Source organism: Epinephelus lanceolatus, chromosome 13 (genome assembly GCF_041903045.1).
Source record: "Epinephelus lanceolatus isolate andai-2023 chromosome 13, ASM4190304v1, whole genome shotgun sequence".
Classification (NCBI taxonomy): Eukaryota; Metazoa; Chordata; class Actinopteri; order Perciformes; family Serranidae; genus Epinephelus; species Epinephelus lanceolatus.
Window position 1 is genome coordinate 26,878,440 of NC_135746.1, and position 15,487 is coordinate 26,893,926.

A 15,487-nucleotide genomic window follows, 5' to 3' on the forward strand; every position below is an offset into this window, starting at 1 on the left:
TATCTTTTTATCGATAGATATCAATACTGAATATTTGAAATGGTTTCAATAATCATTGACTTAAGTATCAATACATTGGTATCAGCTGTGTTTACCACAGTCATTCTGCAGTTCCCTGCAATTAACCAAAAAGAGAAAAGTCGTGGTCGTCATGTTACAGCCTTCTTATATGTATCTTTCTATACGTGTTTTAAACTTTATGCCCTCAGAATCAACTTTTTCCTGTGGTATCAAAAATGGTATTGAATGTAACTATTTTCCAGTGTCCTGTATCCACAGTTTCCAGCCGTATAGAACAACTACCAGACAAGTGTTTTAAATAGCCATAATAGCCTACCTATAAAAGGCAATAAAACACTTCAAATTAATAAATAGAAAATAATCTAAATGAAGACGCAGCCAACTGAACAGAGAGACTAATCAAGGGTTTAGTGGCAGAGGCAAAGGAGGAAAAGGACTCTGTGCGCCATGCATCAAAAAAATCACCAAGCAGCTCACCATGGTGGACTCAAGTGTATCTCCGGTCTGTTCTACCAGGAGACCCACTGTGTATTGGAAGTCTTCCTGGAGAACTTGATTCATGATGCTGTCACCTTACTACACTGAGAATGCTCAGAGGAAGACTATGACTGCCATGAATGTGGAGTATGCTCTGAAGAGGCAGAGGCACACTCTATGGGGCTTCAGTGGATAAAGAGATCCGTTTGTGATTAATATCAAAAAATCTGATCTGCATAATATACGTTTATACTTCAGTTGTCTTGGCAACATATCTTATAGGTCACTCGATATCAGGGCATTTAATATGCTATTAATGAATTGATTAATCTGGCATATTTCCAGCCACACATTTTGGCCATTGATATCTTCATCCGCCAGACAACTACATGTGATACTGACAAAGGTTGGCATATACCGGCTTACGTAAGCCCTGATTGTATCAAAGTTTAAAAAGTCCAGTATCATGACAATAGTACGCTAAACAGACATAATAAAAGAGAGGCAAAATTAGCCCTTCAAAAAAAGGTCATACAATCAAATTCAGACTGTGGATACTCCCAATCTTGTCTACATCAAAGCCATTACCCATGCACCTGGACTAAATACAGGACAGGATGTGCACACAACTAGTTTTCTGCAAGTAATCTGCACTAATCCTTATATCCCCTGGAGGTCAATAGTCAACATGTAGACTGTGGAATAATTCGCATACAAAAGCATCAGAACCAATAAATACTTAAAAAAGCAATGATGAACTCTTCCGTCCCGTCCCCAACTTGTATACAGCCAAAGGTGACTCACATGTTGACAAACATGGCTTGCCATAGCAAAAGGCAAGTAGGGTTACAACACTGCAGAAATCATAAGGAACGGGACTATTGATAAGATAATTGATAATGATCATTTCAAGCATTAGTTTCACAAGAACAGTAAGAGGAAAACCAGAACTGATAGGAGTTAAAACAAAAGAAACGGCATCTATCATCATTTCGGTGCATCCCTAATGATATTTCAATGGAATAAATTACTTATTGACTTATTCATACTTCAAAAACAGCATCAATAAATGATTAACATAGGGGAGATCAAAATAAAATAAATAGATGAAATAAAAATCAACCAGCCACCCTCCTCCCTTGACAAGTAAAGAACGGTCCCTTCATAAGTAAAGAACAGTCCCTTAAGTGCGGTGAGGTTTGTGGGCCGTTACCTGCCACAAAGAGAGAAATGTGAAAGGCTCATTTCTCCTCTGACACGTCACATACCTATGTGCTGCCAAGGCTCGGCTGTTCGCGTAGTTTTGGGCAGTCATGATGCCAAGAAGAGGACATTATTGGAGCTGGACTTCTCCGTCACCGGTAAGCCTATGGCCGCCATATTTGACAGGAATACATTCCTGTCTGTGTCTGTGACCCCCGTTCAACCCACAACGGGCGGGATTCGCCTTTCGTTTCTGCTGCTGGTTGAAATCTGTAGTGGCACAGTGTGCTGAATAATTTATTTTGCTCGAACAAAACTATTTTTAGTTGCAAATGCGAGTGCCATGACGGACGGAGTAAAATATCGCCACACTGCCCGCATTTTACTCCGTCCGTCACCGCACGCTGTTTGATTGCGTTATCAAAACACGCCGCTATTATTCGGCCTTGCTTTTCACTTAATCCACCGAATACCGAATGTGTGTTTTTTTGCTACAGCTTGCAAAAATGCATATTAAAATTTTACAAACTATTAAAATCAACATTTTTTTGCTTAATATGACTGACACCAAGTAAACTGCTCATAGCAACCACTACAAAAACTACAGTATCAACTGAAAATCAGAGATAGGATGATACATCAGTCACCGTGTTTGTTTTTAGGGGAACATTACCTCCCTTCCAAATTAGTAAACTAGACACAAAATGTCTGAAACTACAGTTATTCAGTAACAGTAATCCAGTCTGATAATCCTTATGTGAAGCCAGAACCTATATATCTCTGATGTCAGTTCAGAGGTTTCTGAAGCTGGATTTTCTTCTGAGCCGTGACACTAGATTTCAGAGATTTTGTGCTACTTTGGGCTGGAATTGAATTTGGCCTCACATCATCCATCAAATGCTTGTTGGGTAGATATCACGAGGTGATTAAGAATATGTCAGCAAAGGGAATCTGAATCAGAGCCGTAAAAAAAAAAAAAAAAAAGTAAAACGTAACTTACCAAATTTGGGCGAGGAAGGGCAGAAAGTAAAAGGCAGGAAAGAGCACCTCCCGCTGTGCCGAGAAAAAGACAGCAAAAAGTCAGCAACATTCACACTCAAAGCAAACATCAAACATCATCAAACACACAGAATGAGACACTTTGATCTCCCAGGCTCCACAGGAAGCCAGCATCTTTAGAAAATCCTCCAAATGTAAATTAATTTACTACAGAAAGAGATCCCGAGGCGCTGGTGTGCAACCGAACAGCAGACATCAGAGGGTTAAACCCAAACTCTGCAGCTCAGCCCACAGAGACAGTTCAGCCCTGGTGAGTTTTTCTTAACTCTGAGCCATGCATGTACGCCTCCCCCCTCAAACAGCCAAACTAACACGCATGACAGAATTTTACATTACTCCTGAGTCGATTACTGAACACACGGGGAATCTGTTTGTGTTGGCATCTCAGCTCATCATTACTGACATCAGGGAAAAACTGTTTGTCCTCAGCAGGCCTCGTTTCTAGCAGAGGCCTTTTCTGAGTGCTGAATGTTGAAGGAGAATTTATGATGTGGAAGCAAACAGAGGCCTTTTTAGCTGTTGTATTTCATGCTGAGTGTTTATTAACGCTTGTGCAACAACACTAAAAGATTTGTCTGGATTTTTGCAGTCCTGAAAGAGCATGAAACTTACATGAGCCGTTAGGATGATGGCACGCTAAGCACTGTGAGCTATTTTCCATTTACTGGAGGGTGGCAGTCAATATTAAACCTGTATTTATTGTTTTTTCTTGGGCCACTTTGGAAAAAGCTGTAAGCTCAACATCCACCAGACACTGAGCAACATCAGCATTCATCTGGAGTCAAGTTACTGGCTGACTCCATATCAAAACATTCACTGGAGCAGCTTTAATTCCATTTTGTTTCCTACCAACATTGCCCAGCTTAAAGGGATGGCTGGGATTTTTTGGGGTTGTATGAAGTACTTATCCATACTTAATGTATTACCTACAGTAGATGGCGATTAGCGAGCTCCCAATTTGGTGAAGCAGATAGGGGTACAACCACCGAAGCTCAACAATGCACTGCCACTTGAAAGTCTACCTTAAAAAAAAATCATTATCAGGCTAAGACGACACTATATTTACAACATTTTAAACAATTTACCATGTTGACAGCCCTTTCCTTTGGTACTACTTTCGCTTAACTGTAGAAGTTATGTATTCCTATGCATAAGAGCAGCTGTGCCTCTCACTGTATTACACCATAGGTTAGCTGTTTGCGTCAGACTCTCAGGGGTTTATGGAACAGACAACATATATAAATATAAAAATATGAGAATATGACAGCAACGATAAAGTGCCATTCACTATGGACACAAAAGGATACCTTTATCAACCAGAGTGTACAATAAAGGAACTTTTACAGAAAGAGACTGAACGGGCTGAAAAAGAGAGGGGAAACTTCTGTGAAAACAAGAGACCAAGAAAGACCAGAAGCTAACAGTGTAAACTGTAAACCCAGGTCCACAGAGACCTACTACTGCTGCTGCTGCTAGTGAGCCTTGGTTTCAACACAACTTCAGATCTTTCTCAAAAAGAGGATGGCAGTGCTTCACACTTAACTGGCTGTTTGATAAATAATTTAATTTAGCATCATTTTACCTGGTTGGTTACAGCAGTGCTCTTCACCAAATGTCTCTCTGGCCTATTTGGTAGTGGTTTTACTAATCCTCTTGAAAGAAACATTCACTACAAATGCTGAGGTGTCTCAGTCTTTGTTTGAACAGCCCAGAATAACACAAGCACACGCCATCTTTAAAATCTTTAGAAAGGTTACCTTACATTTTAGTCTGATGGCACAACAGCCCTTTCTAACCTGAACAGCAGAGCACAGTTAGGCCTTTATGTGAGAACACAAAAGTTCTGCAGTTGAGAAAATGTAGTGCCAAAGAAACGGGCTGTCACTTAAAACCTTTTATTTCTTCATTAAACTTCCGTTAGTTACAGTTACAAACCACACATTTATATCTTTATCTCTTACCTCTTTGTCATGGTTTGCAAGGCTGCTTTGGTGAGCACTGCGGTCACAATTACTGTTATAAAATGTTATATAAAAAAAAAAAATAATAATGTTATAAAATACTGTTATCCCAGCCCACAGCACTGCAACAGAAAAGAACATTATGTGTATATGTTAAAAATCTATGTTTATCTACAAACTTCTTGTTAAAAAACAACCTAAAAACTAGATTTAAAACCCCTAGTTAAGAACATTGCATTGTATCTTCTTAGTCATACTGTAAGTACAGGTTGCTGTAGATAGATGGCCTTTAAAAGAAAAGGCTTCAGTTGTTGCTCATATTGAATAGGTAACATAATTACATAAAGCAGGTATTTGACCAATAATAACATGCTAAATAGTGTGTGAAATGCTAGAAATTCACACACATTTTTCAATTGTGAATCCAAAGTTTTCACTTTTTTTAAACTTACTTATCATCTATTGATCATTAAAATGTTTATTGGGAATTATCGTTTATTTCAGTGACACCCACCATGCTTTGTGTGGGGGCCATTTTTGCAAAATGACATACATGTTCTCACTCCCAGCTCATCATATCAACACTTCGTCAGTGGATTTTCACATCTACATATAATGCGTTAAGTATCCTCAGCGCGTCTGTTGTTGATATTCTGGGACACTGTGTCAATTTAGGCCCGTGACATGCATTGTACCTGTATTGTATGCATACAGTATCTACTCATTAGATGCATAACGTCTTTTTCAAAATAAACTTATATCGGTAAAACACCTCATATCTGTGGTTTATTGCTTTGCGCAACAAATGCACATGCTTAAGTTTAGAAAAAAATCATCATGATTTGGCTCAACATTCATACAGGAGGCCAATAGTGAGCTCCTGTATGAATGTTTGTTGGACTCATCCACCACCCCACCCCTGTGCCCTATGGGGATTTCAAGCTCCTTATATTATGTTGCTGCACGATGGCATTTCCAACTGTCAACCTATCCAAACTGCCGTCCATAGACGTATCATATCACTGCAAAAGGATACCTTTTGTCATCTGTGTCTGATATCAGCAAGAGAAGAAGAACTAGTTCAGAAAACTATGCAAGATCTCTAACTCAAAAGTAAGTACATGCAAGGTGAGAAAAAGCACTGTCATTGCCTTTTACTTAGTTTTTGTGGGTGTGCATGTGTGTGTGCATGCACCTGCGGTGTCTGTATAAGACACGATAAGTCTATAAAAAAGGCCACCTTTTGGGATCATACTGTCTGACTGGTTGGCCACACCGGCCTGAGGATCACCAGTGTTGCCACATCACTGGTTACACAACACAGGAGTGTAATAATATTTTAAAAGAAACAGGGTGAATATCGGTTAAAGAAGAAGAGGGCACAGACAAAACAGCATCGCTTCCCGTCACATCACCTCCAGCAGGATTCTAGCTGAGGAATGCTCGGCATGCCGTCTAAACATCTGTCCTTCAGGTTACGGTCACGCGAGAGCTTATCCTCTGCTGACTGACATGCTTGTCTTTGCCCTGTCAGTGTAGAATAGCTGGTAAATGTGAGAGCAAGACTCTGTCTCTCTCCCCTATACCTCTCCTTCACACTGAGAGACATGCCGCGGCCCCTCGGTCCCTCCAACCTGCCTTGAGGTCCTATAATCTTTTTACAATGTGTTGAAACAGAGCAATAAATCTGTTAGCTTACAATCTAATTTCCCTGGCCTTTTCCAGAAATCCTCATAAACTTTTGGCGCCCCCATTAACGGCCCTATTGAATCAGAGCGCTTAATCTGCTTCCAGGTGAGGGGTCAGAAAATGAATGCTTTGAGATCCATCACGCTGACGGGAGCAGAGAAAACTGGGCGAGGGAGAGCGCTGGGGAAAAGGGCAGCATCTCTTCCTCATAGGTCAATAGCAGCCAAGAGAGTCAGTCATTCACTTTTTCCCTCAGCGCCGCTCTCATTTTCCATTTAATATGGACATCCAATTAATGTGAGCACGTCTGGGGCGGCTCGGATCCCCGTGAATTATGGCCCATCATCCTCCCAGTTATGGCGGGAGGAGAGGAGAGGAGAGGAGAGGAGAGGAGAGGAGAGGAGAGGAGAGGAGAGGAGCAAGAGAGAAACAAAAAGAGAAACAAAAAGAGAAACAAAAAGAGGACAGAGGAGTAATAAGGAAAGGAAAGGAGAGGAGAGGAGGAGAGAGCAAAGAAGAGGAAAAGACATACAAGGATAGAAGGAGTAAAGAGATTGGAGGACAGGAGAGGAGAAGAAAGTAAAGGAGAGAAGGCAATATTAGAGGAGAGGGGAGCAGATGAGAAGAGGAGAAGAGAGAAAGACGAGGAGAAGAGAGTAGGGGATGAAAGGAAACAAGGAAAGGAGAGGAAATTAAGAGCACAAGTAGAGGGAAGGAAAGGATGAAAGGAAAGAGGACAGGAAATGAGGAGGGGAGAGGGAATCAAGATTGGAATGGAAAGGAGGAGAGAAGATTAATGAATAGAGGAGGAAAAAAGAAGAGCAGAGAAAAGGAGTAAGGAAAGGAAGAAGGAGAGGACATGAGAGGAGAGGAGAGGAGAGGAGATGAGAGGCGTTCCAGAATTAGAGATAATTGATTGGTTGTCGGGGCAGAAATGGTTGCCTCTGATTGGCTGCTAGGAGGAAGAGCCAGATTAGATTCCAAAGTGGAGCGACAGACACCTGAGCTGTGTGTGTGTGTGTGTGTGTGTGTGTGTGTGTGTGTGTGTGTGTGTGTCCAAACAGCATTACACCAGGGCCTGTGATATTAAACCTGGACAGCAGCACCTTATTGTCGCAGCAACAGGGATTTGTCATTGTACCTCATTATCCAATTAACACCATGTGGGCCGGCGGCTAAACACACACACGCACCGGACCTTCCTCTGTGTGTGTGTGTGTGTGTGTGTTAATATGTGGGGTTCAACAAAGTTAAAATAGGAAATGTTGGTTTAAACTTTTAGCTCTGCTGCCAGCTGCTAATAAATTAAACTTTCGCCTTTTTAAATTCACGACACAGAAACAAGACTCCCGATCATTAGAAGGATTGTTAATTATTTTAAAGCTCTGAAGCTTGATACAGTACTCAACTGATTGTATTCAGGCTCTAACAGAGGCACGCAAACACACATTCATACACTGGAAGCATGCAGCAGGTCCTCACGGCAGCTTGGCACGCAGGGCTCAAAGTGGACAGATTGAAACCTTAGGTGCAGAGCAGAGAATGAATGAAAAGAAAACAAACTAATAAAAGAGCGTACCAAAACATGGGTCATGCCTGTATTCCCCCAGATTTGGACACGTTTCAAACTAAATGAAAAAAATGTGCATTTCATTAAATGCTAATATCTGAGTGGAGCTCTGTGGACTCTCTTTGATTGTGTCCCCGCTCACAAATAGATCTCTCCCTGATTCTGGAGGAAAATACGGGAGTTATTGCGAGGATACACAAAGTATCCCAGTGCAGAGCCCTCTAAATCCCGATGTCAGATGTTTTATTATTAAAACTCTCAAACATTCGATCCACTCTTTGCAGTTCTCAGAGGCTCAAAGGCTGAGAGGAAGAGAGAGATGGGACAGGCTGGAGTCACTTATAATGGCAGATACAGCCGACACACATCTTAACTGATCGTCTAAACACCAACACTCGACAGACTTGAAAAAACACTCACAAATAAAAGTGAAGTGCTGTGTATCTGTTGGAGTACATAACATTTTAAAACTCTGTCTTCATCTGATGAGAGGCAGACAGGAAATAAGGGGAGGAAGGGGGATGAGTTCACTTTGCTGCAGAGTGATATGCATCTTACATCACTACTGCCTTACACATCATTGATTTACATTTATCCAGCTGTAAAAAAAAGTACAGTACAAAACAGCTCTGTGTGTTACACACAGTTCCCACATGTGAACAGCAATAAATAGGTTCCCTGTGAAGGATTTTTAAATCAAATTAAATTAAATTAGATTAAAATAAATATTTGCCTCTTTATAAAGACATGGATGTGCGCAACATACTGATACAGTCATTTAAAAATATATTCATAACTTTTTGTACAGGCCCAGTAGCCTGGAAATCCAGACTCAAAATCTAGAAAGATTTTGAGGCATATTAAACGCCGCTGCACGCAATTGGATAGCACAATGGCCAATCAGAGCAAAAAACAAGGTGACGTATTCATTGCACTAAGCCCCATTTGTTTGCCGACCAGTGGGGCTAACTGATATATTATGCTTTTGCCGTATCCCATCGGCAAAACAGCAAAAATGTCCTTCCTGGAAGCGAAGGCTTCTGGGGCAGTCTTCTGTTCCTCTCTCAAGGAAAAAGATAAGTGTAGTTGGCTTAGCGTTTCTTCCAAAGCTACAATGAATGGACGTGGTCCTTCGGCAGCTGCCATCTTGCCTGTTTACTTTTCGACTCCTACGGCGCAGCGCTGTCCTCATCATGTTACGCCCGCCCAGAACCCGCCTCTGTCAGATAGACTGATCTGATTGGTCCGATAGGTGATTCAGCGGGCTCTGCTCGTCGGGGCCAGATCCCCGTGCAGTGCAAATTAGAATGTGCTAGGGGCGGGGCATCTGGATTTCCAGGTTATAGGCCCAGTTGAATATGGCAATAATAATGTGTGGTTATCACAAAATCCCACAGCATACCTGGATTGGCATCATGGCGCACCATTTGAGAACCAGTGCCTTAGAATGAGATGTTTATATCTCCAAAGGGAACGGGTTTCCATCCACTGAGTGTGCCATGTTGCACTGTCATGTTTCTACAGCAGCCCAGAAGAGACATACCAAAACACTGGCTCTAGATGGACCATTCCTGTTTTCGCATTAGCCACCATAGCCCCTCTGCAAAGAGCTGAACAGCATTGGAAAAGCACTGTTTTTTAAGGTGAAACTGCTTCCTTCTGTGTTTTTACCAGTTTAAATCACTGGGTCTATTTGTTTGGAAGAGGAAGAGACCACTGCGGACAATTCAGCCCCTGCTAAAAACCTCCTGAAATCTGGATCTTAAGTTATTCGAGAAAAACGGGTTAGCGGCCTCTCTGCAACAAGCCAAACAGCATCAGACAAACACTGATTTCTAACATGAAACTGCTTTATTCAGTGTTTTAACCAGTTTAAATTAGCTGGTCTGTTGGTTCTGGAGAGGAAGAGATCTCTGTGGATAATTCGGCCCCAGCTAAAAACCTCCTGACCATGGACACTGAAGGAATTTTAATCAGAAGGTCACGCTTGGCACATGGGAGAAGTCTCAGCTGGTTACAATCTGCAATCCTCGCCGCTAGATGTTACTAAATCCCACACACTGCTTGAGCTTGTTGTGTCATGTCCCACCATAAGTGACAAAATGTTGTGGATCCAGGTTGACCTGTAGGTGCGAGATATAGTCTAGCAGAGTACTGTGGTCGTAAATTTGAATGTTCATAAATGGTTTACAGTGTCGCCTCACAGAAAGTAGGTTCTGTGTTTAAACCTGCCGGCTGGCTGCGGCCTCTCTGTGAGGAGTCTGCAGGTTCTCCCTGATCTTGTATGGGTTTTCTCCCACAGCCAGAAAACATGCCAGTTCAGGTTGTGACTCTAAATTGCCCCCTGGTGCTAACCTGAGTGTGAATAGTTGTCTGTCAGCTCTGTGATGAACTAGCAACCTGTCCATGGTGCGCCCAGCCTCTCAGCCCCCTAAAGGATAAGTGGGTGTGGCTAAAGGATGGATGGATCTTCATTTAGGCTTCCAGATAATGGCTTTTGAGAGCTGCGTTCAGGTTGCGTAAAAGCCACCTGAGCTCGTATTGCTCTTCCTCATTAGACTCTACTTTAAAGCTGTAGATGAACTCTCACAGCTGTGATTCTTGCAGGTAGAGAAACTGAATGTCTCTTTAAGAGAGACACATGCAGTTTCAGCTCAGCCGCACAAGAGATAATTAAGAAACCAAAGTCAGTCTTTTATTAAAGATATCTCTATCATAATGAAACAATGATACTTTTAATATGTTTAAAGTTCTGATAGTTTCTTCGGAAAAAGTGATAAAAAAGAAAAGAAGGATACAGAATAGATAAATCACAGCCATTTACTGTAAAATGAAATTACATTAAAAATAACTTTTTCTACACATGAGGATTGCATAAGTATTCTGGCCTTGGAGGAAGCTGGATGGGACTGCAGAGACCGTGTGTGTGTGTGTGTGTGTGTGTGTGTGAGTGTGAGTGTGAGTGTGTGAGTGTGCGTGTGTTGACAGTGTGTATCTGCACTGCATCGTAGCTGTGTTTTTAAAGGCCTAATGTTTCCTGACATCTCACAGTTAAAGTATCATAGAGGCAGAATGATCGCCCCTGGCTAGCGGGAAAGAGACTGCCTGGGGCCTTTCGCTCTGGGCAAGAGTGTGTGTTTAAGTCAGTGTGTGTGTGTGTGTGTGTGTGTGGTGAAACAGCCTTTCAACATGCAATATTCTCTGTGTCATCAGCTTAAACAGCTAAACAGGGTGTTCAAGGGAGAGAGGAGGATGAAGACAGGAGGAGGGAGGGTAAAATAAAAAAAGAGAGAGAGCAAGACGGAAATGGAGGGAGAAAGCTCTCACGGCCAACACACAGCAGTACAGCGCCGGACTCCTCTTTTAATGAAGGAGGAAATGAAGACGAGGGATGAAGGAAGAAGAAGAAAGAGGAGGAAAATCCTTGTGTTAAGTCGACTCTTATTATCTCATTATGCTCCCCTCTCTTTCCCCACTCTCACACTCTGTCTTTCTTTGAGTGTGTGTGTGTGTGTGCCTGCAAAGTGTGCTGCGATCTCCATTAGCAGCGATGCCAAGAGAGAGAGCCGCGGTGTTAAAAACCCGTTTGTTGCTGTTCCTGAAATAATCAAGCGGATTTATATATTCCGCGCTAAATTATTCAAGTGTTTAAGGCTCAGAAGTTTGAGCAAATTGCTGCTTATTTCTGCCTTTCCTCGTGTTATTTAAGTGCAGGAGGCAGAGTGGTAACGATGTGCACCACCAGGCTGGGAGCCAGCTACTGTAGGCCTGGACTTGAGGTCTGATCTCCTCTTATTAGCACTCCCATATTCCCCCTTTAGTGTTTTTTGTATCTCTAGCTCCTATAAACACGCAATTAACACCAGACCTGGGTGTTATTCTACAGACTACCACAATGCAATTAGTGCTAAAAAGTCAGGCTCTTTAATATTCTTAATGTCAATGTAGGTAAAAGCTGACAGTGTGGCTAATAGAAACACAAAGCAATACCTTACAGATGTATTATTAGGACACAGCTGCAGTGGTTTTTGGCCCATAGCTGCCAGTGTGCAGGAGCAAGTGAGAGAGGAAAGGGAGGGTCAGGGTACAGTAGTGTATAATGGTGTCTAGTGTGAGTCCACACAACAGATGAAGTCATTTCACACTCGTCTGTGAATGAAATGAGAGCCCGGCGATACCATCTCCCCTCGCGCCCGCTCTCTGCCAGCAGAGCTTTTGATCTTCCCGAGCGGCGCCGAAATGATCTTCTGTCCGAGTTTTTTTACAGCGAATCAGTGCCGGACAATTCTCTCCCTCTGTCCCCATTTTCTGTCTCGTTCTGAAAAAGCCGCCAAGCCAAGAGTTCAAAGCTGGAGCGCAGATGAGATGAGCGCCACTCGCGAGGAATTACATTAGTGCCTGACTGTCCCATGTGCCGGCACGCAATACATCAGAAAGAGAAGAGAATATTTTCATGTCTTGAAGATGACCATATAGTGCTGTAAAGGGCTGAGAGAGGGTTATTGCAACACCAGCAATCCTGTGGCATTAACCTGCATCCTTGTCCACTGGACTGTGATCAGGTGGAGCAAGAACAAATCTTTGCAGGTGATCAGAGACACATTTGACCACATTAATACAAAAGTGGAAATGGCATGTGTTTCCGCTGCACATAAAAAAGCAACAGAGAGGGTTTAATAGCAGCACACACATTTTAATGTATCTTTGTGACCAATCAAAACTCCTGGAGCACCCTGTATCCTGGTCATCATTTAGTAGCAATTCTCTGAAGCACTCTGGAGTCAACAGGGGACTGATTACCAGTTACAATTACCTTCAATTAAGGTGCACTCAGACATAATGAGAAGCAAATTTTCTCTCCCTTTATTTAGACAAATTTGACCGGAGACATCACAGTCTGAGTCCATTTGCCCCAAACAGCCAACATGCAGACTATACAGACGTTAGCTTTAGCTAGCTAGCACTGAGCATCTCTGCATCAGTGTGTGTGGATTCAGAGTGCCTGTGTGTGTGTTTGAGTGACACCTCAAACTCTGACTGATCTCTGAACTCACCGGGAACTCCAGCTCTTTTTGTTATTTTGCTTCAAACCCCTCTCTCCTTTCTTTCTTGTCTCCGCAATTTCATGAATTGGACTCATACAGCCACCGGATAAACCTCATCTTTTTTGCTGAAACACAACTTTGCCTCGATTCGTGCCACACAGGCAAACTAACAATTGTTCACATTTGCATTGATGTCTTTGACTGCAGATGAATTTCTGCCACTTTGTTCATGTTCTGTTTTAAGACATGTTGCTTAAGATTTATCTGGACCTGTTTTTTGAAGGCAGCAGAAGCTTTGAACACAGAACTGACATAGTACCACCTTTAAGTTGACATGATTTCTTCATAGCAAAGAGTTGCTTATCTACACATCCAGCAGACACAGACCAAAGTTAGCAATCATTTGAAATCATGTCTCTGGAAAGCTAATGAATGTAAGTCTAATATTCACTCTCCTTTTCGCTCTGTTTTTGGTCTTCACCATCTTCAAAAACCTAGTTCTTTAGCTGCCAAATGCTCCACTGTGTTCACCAGTTTGTTGCTAACTGTGTCTGTCTGCTGAGCAGGTAATGTATGGTAAGTACAGTCAGGAACACTCCCTGGGTGTACAAGAGTGGGCCCAAAGCAAGACATTAAATACCCTTTTTAACCTTTAAGCCATGTCAAGAATTAGGAAGGTGGAGGCTGAAGGCGGACGAGGCAAAGCTTTGCCAGCAGGAGCAGCATTGGTGTGTGGCAGTACTGGCGTAGCAGGGATCAATTTAAATTGACCGCCTTGTTGTGAGAATGGGCTGTGATTGGTGTCTGACTGATCAGAAGCAATGATCCAATCAACTGGCTGTCAGCTGGTTACAGCTAGGGCGTATGACTTCCATGTCCTGCATGAACTAACACAAAGCTCCATTTATAATGATTGGATATTGAATTTGCTGGCCGAAAGAATACTATTGGTCCAGTCATCCTAATTAGGTCAATAAAAACCCTTTGATGACATTGCGTGTGCTTTCAGCTTCTGAATGGCTTACATACTGCTCATAGACGCTTTGGCCCTCTGCTGACACAGCATTTACAGCATCACAAATGTTTTAACATTGCTGGGTTTTGGATTTTTCTGTAAAACCAGCACTGACACTCTGGAAAATCCTGTTTACTTTGTTAAGGTTTATCTAACAGCACATCTGTTTCGCCACTGCTGAAGTTCTTCTTTGTCTTATGGCCTTTTTTTGGTGGCATCTCTCCAGTTCTTTGGCATGTGCAAGACACAACACCTGCCCTTATATAGTGTTTAGGCGTCATTACCTATGCTAATAGATAACTTGTGATGAAGTTGGATTCATCATTCAGCAGACCTGGGTCAGAGCAGATCTGAATGGTGCATCTTTAGTCTGTAAACTGTATTAGATGTTTTCACCTCAAGTTTTTGTAAAAGCTGTGACTGTTTGCGAATCTTCCACATCTTGGGCTTCTTTTTAGCAATGTTACCCCATTTTCAGATCTGTGATTGTATGTAATGATGGCCAAAATTAAAAACAATAAGAATGCAAACTGGAATTTCTCGTTAAATTTAGAGGTCAGTGAGTCAATGTAAAGTTCTAAGAAGGAGAAAGAGAAGGGAATTTTTTTGTCTTTTAGAAAGTAAAGTCATGACAGATTCTCTTCCTGACACTGTTTTCCTCTCCCACCCCACACCCAACACACCCAACACACACACACACACACACACACACACACACACACACACACTCTTCCTGTGTTCATGTGGAGTGAAAGCAACATGCAGGGAGGGAGAGTTGAGCCATGAATCATGACTATTATCATTAGGTTAAGCACCAACCAACCCCAAAGGCAGTGGAAGCCTCTGTGGAGAAACGGCACTCTAAATGAGCCTGATTATTATTATTGTCCTCCAAATGAGAGTGATTAGTATTGATGTCTAAATGAGCACTGAGGTTATTATTGCCCTGATTATTATTATTATTATTATTGTGGCGGCGTTATGAGAAGCAGGGCGGCCTCGCTCATCTTCGCTTCATTCACTTTTAATTCCACAGGCTGCCTCTTTTACCGCTGTGACACACACATACATGCACACATACACACACACGTGCATACAGATCTAATAAAAACCTACAGAACAGTTGCACATACATGTTTACACACTGGTGTGTATGCAAAAAGTTGTATTCATGCAAACACATCCTCGTGCAGACAGCAACCTCCTACATGAAGATGAACACGCACACACTCTTTCATGCATGCACATACACACACATATGCCATGAAATACCCACGTGAACCCGCACTAACCTGGAGGAAAGCTGCACACGGCGAAGCCGCAATGTCTGATGGAGCAGATGGAGGCAATTCCCTGCGTTCCCTGAAACAGAATAAATAAATCATTATTACATCTGGACAGATAACAGATCTGAGGAACCAGCTGAAAGGAACGTCGCATATGTTAA

At 42.3% G+C, this 15,487-nt stretch overlaps 1 long non-coding RNA gene across 1 annotated transcript in view; it reads right to left on the reverse strand.

The window, feature by feature from the left end:
• Positions 1 to 2,539: 2,539 nt before the first annotated feature.
• Positions 2,540 to 15,487, reverse strand: part of LOC144466476 (uncharacterized) — a 29,640-nt gene continuing 16,692 nt past the window's right edge. Inside the window, exons 2-3 of the long non-coding RNA XR_013493090.1 lie at positions 15,333 to 15,402; positions 2,540 to 2,754 (exon numbers count right to left, since the gene is read on the reverse strand). This is a non-coding gene — a long non-coding RNA (uncharacterized LOC144466476). The remainder of the gene's footprint in view (positions 2,755 to 15,332; positions 15,403 to 15,487) is intronic.